We start from the raw sequence: 5,551 nt of genomic DNA on the forward strand, positions 1-5,551 counted from the left end.
CCCTTGCTTTTATTCTTAAACTTCTCCATCTCTGCAACCAGCCTCTTAGCCTCATTCTCCCTCCTAATGCTCTCCTTTCCAGCTTCCTAAAACCAATTCTTCAAGCGGTCCGTCACAACACTTCCATATGCTCCCTTCAAAGCCTAGTTGCTATATTCCACATCTCTTGCGCATATTCCAGCACTTCTTGCTTCAAGGCATCCGCATTCGAATCAGCTACAAAGAGACCTGTCATCCCCGCTATCCGCTTTCCCTTAACATTTTCAGAAAACATTTCGCCCGTCTTCTCCTTAACAATCAGTGAACTGCGACGTTCACACACTTGGATGTGAGATCTCCAACACTTCTCACCACCTTAATTTTATAATGATGATTTTTCACCTCGATTCGGTCAAGCCATGCAAGATTCGCCCATTGAGCGAGTTTTTAGCCTTAAAGTGAGTACCCCCACTAATGAGTACCGCTTGACCCTTTTGCCCAATTCCATTCCTCCAACTTTCCTCTTTCTGGTATTCCAATCCCACAGTCCAAATTCCAACATCCAGTCCGCCATTCCAATTCCGAATTCGAGATCCCTTTACATGTTGAACATACTTTGACATTAAATTAGCATTCTGTTGAACATCCTCTACTTCCACGTTTACATCATTTGCTTGACTCCCAAATTGACAAATGGCTTGACAATCGCCATGATATAATTTAGCTCCATCTGCATTTCCAAAGATGACTTCATCATTTGCTGCAATATCTTTAGCCTTCTGCAACATCCACTGTGAAATTTCAAGAACTTTTAATATCTGAATTTGCATCTGCATTTTCGCACGAATCTGAATTCCAATCTGAATCTGAATTTGAATCTGAATTTGAATCTGAATCTCACTCGAAATATGAATCTGAACCAAAATCTGACACTTGGGATACTCCTCTTCATGTCCCTTATACAACAATGCCCTATCAACTCCTACATATTTGTTTTGATTTTGTCCAATCCAAGAAGAAAATGATGTTGTTAGTCCCCACTAAGTATCGATGTCATCCTCCTTGTGACACTGATTGTCATACCTCTTCATCAAGCTTTCCACGAGTTCCATTAAAATTTGCATCTGAATTGGTCTTTGCATCCAAAATTGCAGTTGAATCCAAATCCAAAATTGAGACTGAATCTGAATTGAAATCTGAATTTGAGTCTTAATCACATTTGGCATCTTCCAAAATTTGACTTGCTTTATCAATAAAAAATTTTCCCTCAATGTCTCTTCATATCCATCTATATGAAACTTCCGCAATATGGAATGCCACCTCCAACTTCCAATATGAATATCATCATCCTCAATCTCCTTCGTTATGCTGCTGTCATCTTCTGGTCCTTGCTGCTGCAATTGTTGCTTGGCTCTTTTGACATTTGCTTTGAAGTCCGCTTGAAATGACAAAATTCCGCCATGATATCCGCATTAGCATGCACATCCTCCATTTGCTGCTACTGACAACTGTCCTCTTCAAATGTATGTGAATTCCCAATGATCATGACACTTCGATCAGTCAAAAAGGAATAATCCTCCTATGCTTCCTGGACACACTTTCGTGGTAGGATAGAGCCTTAACCAGGGTTTCTGGCCGGCTCTTTGCCCTGACCTCATGTTGATCCTCCTTACCTTGCTACCTTTTATCCTACTAATATTGTTGATCCTCCACATGGTCTTCTTTCCGACTTCCCACTTGCATTTGCTGAGCTACCACCCATTGATTTTTTGATCGAAACTGTTGTGTACATTGCTGGGATACAATTTCCACAAGATTTGCTAATTGCATATTTCCATCAGTGGATCTTCGTGGTGACAACTCCTCCAAAACTGAGTTGTTCATTGTTGTTGCTGCAAATTCCTCCTGAGTACATCTGATTTTTGAAAATTCTTCCTGCTTTCACTCTTCATTTGTAATCCTACATACATTCTCAATTGAACCCAAAAATAAATTAATCACCTCTTCTTCTTCATTCCTCTCTTTATCCATCACCTCTCCGTTCATCCAACTATCCACCCGTCCATTCCTCACATTATCCGCCTCTTCAAATGGTCTTTGAATTCCGTGAAAAACATCCTCAATATGTATGATTTGCTTCTCCTCTGAATAATAAATCTCATTGACAAGTGACAACACCGACATCAATTTTAGCAATAGATATTCCATCTCTACTCTATGAGCACACTCCAGTGGTAGGGTAGGGGTATCTAGGGGAAGTATTAGGCTCTCTTAGCCAACCTCCTTTTGCACCTCCTTCTCCTCCACATGATGGATGTTAACCCATCCGTCATCATCATCACTTAATTCATCTTCGAACTCATCCGCATATGCATCCCTCAATCTCTCACATGCTTCCTGCAATTTTCTCACCTCCTTCCTATTGGAACATGATGTCCTCATCTTTCCTTTATGATTAGTCAACCACTCACATGCCCTCTCTAAGTCATCCTCAAAATCTTCCAACTTATCCCATGCTACCTGTGTCCCATCAACTGATGCTTTATGCATTCTTCGGCTAAATTTTTGAAGTTTTGAACAGAAATCCAACATACACCACTTCCTACATGCATCTCCCTCTGAACACTCATCAACTGCACATGGACAATCCTCCACTTCATGCTTCCAACTCATGCATACCTTGCATTTCTTTCTCTTCTTCTTTTGACTCCCCATGGTGCTTATCCGCTAGAACTTTGATTTGAAATTTGACTGCTTTTTGACTTCCACATTTGCAACAGTTCTAATTCCAGATTCCGCAATTTGACTTCAAACTCTGCAACAATCATTCTGATTTGAATTCTGATTCTGCAAACTTATCTGATTCTTGATTCTCGAGGTACTCAAATTCCTGCACTTCCTCCTAGTGGAACTTGACTCCCATAACTCCCCCCTGGTGGAACTGGTCCCATGGAATTTCTTCTTGATGACCCTCAAAATCTGTGATAATAAATCTGGTTCATCTTCCACTTCTTCCTTCTGTCTGTCTCTCTGATAATCCTCTGGTACATCCAAATATTCTTGTCCAATCTGGATATGTGTCCTCTTTTGCTTCTTCTAGGGCAACATCTGAACTTTGATGACTTTCAAAAAATCAGCCCAACTCCATCAACGTGAATGTAACTGTCTTCTTCTAGAGCGTGAATAACTGCCCATACAGACTTGCCCTATTTTGAAGTCTTCCCTTCATTCAGTAACTAATTTTGTCTCTTCAACACTCGCTCCCACAAGAGAAATCTGAATCCGTCCATGCTACGTCACACATACACAGTGATTGCCAGTGTTTAAGGTACAGACATTCAGAACGGGAAAACACAGGAATCAGAATGGAACTGGAACTGGAACAAAACACAAAAACAGAAATAGACTAATTCCGCCATAACTTCCATCATCATATTCCCAAACAAATTTTTAATCGACAGTTACGTAGTTGGAGAATATTAATGGGAAACACCCTTTCCCAAGAACACCCCTTGGAATCCCAAAAATACAAAAGTTGATATTCCGAATTCCACTAAGGTAAAACATCCAAAATTCCCTAGGCTTAACAGCACCAAAGACCAAGGATGTTGATGTACAAGGGAAACCTTCGGCTGTATGCACAATCCAAAATTGCAATATGTATAACCAAGATGCATTACACAACTACCAATGAAGTTTAAATGTACCTAAATGCCCTAATGTAAAACATAGGAGTCCCTAGCTAGATAGACAAACTAGGACCAAGGGAGCATTTACCATACCTGCTCTTGCTCAAGCTCCATTTGGAGATTTTTATGTCCTCTACATTGTAGCATGCGTTGGTTTGCTGCAAGATCAGCTTGAACCTCCTTCACCTCTTCATCTCATTAATTGGAATCTGGTTTTGGAGCTCTTGTAGTCCCGTTGTGTACAGTTCAATGTCCACCTTTATCTGCTTGGCCACATCGTTGGACTCCTCACACCTACGTAGTGACTCATTTTTTACCTGGATCGAGGTCCTTGTCTCAAAGAACCTATCCATAGTGTGCTTGCTCTTGGCCAGCATCCTCTCCACACTCCAAATCAGCCACATAGTCACAAACTGGCAAATTATGCCGATAAGCTACAGCCGTTGGGCTTGGTCTCTGTGCACAAGGTTCTGCCAGACTATGTTATGTGAGGCTTTTTCTTGCTATGATGGACAGCCTTAGAGGCACCATTTTCCTTTCTCCAACCCTCCCCCCCCCCCCCCCCCCTTCTCCCAGCCCCTTCATTTTCCTTTGCACATCTGAATAACGTTCTCACCAAACTTGGCCCATGCCATAGTGTGGCCTACAGGGTCTTTTGTTGAAAATATGGCACCTCTCAAAAGTGTACCCTTGAGAAAACTGTGGGACGGGTGTCTAACCTCACTCCTATCTTATTGCAACTTTAGCAAGAACCACAATTAAATTGTCAATCCATGCGATGAAGCTAACGCGACTAGTTCATAGAGGCTACAAGAGGTTTTCAATCTCTTGGGAAACAACAAACAACTCACATCTAACTCAAGCTACAATCAAGTGGCTGAAATCACCAAAAGCCAATCGCTCGTCGGCAAACAAATCACATCCGTTACAACATCAAATGACATCCAAACGTAATGAAACTTCTAGGACAAGTATATAAGACCTAAGCACAGATGCTTATAGTCTCAAATCCCAATTTAGGTCAAGTGAAAAAATCGTGATTATTAACAACAGTGGATATTTGACCTAGTCTTTTTTGACCCAAAATGCATTTAAATGCTTAGCAATGATGCCCCAATACCCCGCATATGCTTAGTTTTTTATTTTGAAGTGTAAATTCCTACTTATGATGAAATTAGGCCGTGGGTCGTCGGCGACGCCAAAAGCTACGAAATACTGTGAATTTTTACATCAATGCATAGAGCTCTTACCTGCGATTGCAATGCAACAAACACGACTACAACTTGACAACCGGGGAGGGAGTAGGAAACACGAGAAGGAGAGAAGTGAGCGCTGTTAGCCACACTTTGTATTTCATTATCCAAAACTTCCAATTAACTTACAAAAATTGGCTTTTATACCTTAGCTAAGGTTTTTGGTGGTCAAAACTAATAATCTGGGAGCTCTAACTAAAGATGGGTAAAGACAATTGTAGCCCCATCTCACCAATTACAAGGTTTATTTGAAAAATAGGAGTTACAATATTCCCAATTTATCAAGATAATAAGTGTTTTTACAATGAGATCTCCAAAAATGGTATCCGAGTTAGCTTGATGCTGCTAACATTCCCCCCCTCCTCGCCTGTGTGGTCCCTTGACACAACTTTATGGGATGAAATAGTCTTCAAGTTGACGGTTGGCGAGGCGGTCTTTAAGTGCATGTAGAACCTTTTCGTATCTGATCCTTCTCTCTTTATCTGACACCTGCAAAACTGCATAGTGACTCTGTTTTTAAGCTCAACTGCAGAGTAGCCTACAAATCTCTAAGTCAGGTTGCTGTTCACTGGCCCAAAATTTTTTGTTCGCCAAGTGAAGAACCCTATGTAGAATTCTTCCTCAAACGCC

General features: G+C 41.0%; 1 pseudogene; it reads right to left on the reverse strand.

The window, feature by feature from the left end:
* Window positions 1–1,671: 1,671 nt before the first annotated feature.
* LOC147461705 (uncharacterized) lies at window positions 1,672–2,187 on the reverse strand (annotated as a pseudogene).
* Window positions 2,188–5,551: the final 3,364 nt, after the last annotated feature.

Source organism: Adiantum capillus-veneris, chromosome 3, assembly GCF_014529385.1.
Source record: "Adiantum capillus-veneris isolate H3 chromosome 3, ASM1452938v2, whole genome shotgun sequence".
In the NCBI taxonomy this organism is placed as follows: Eukaryota; Viridiplantae; Streptophyta; class Polypodiopsida; order Polypodiales; family Pteridaceae; genus Adiantum; species Adiantum capillus-veneris.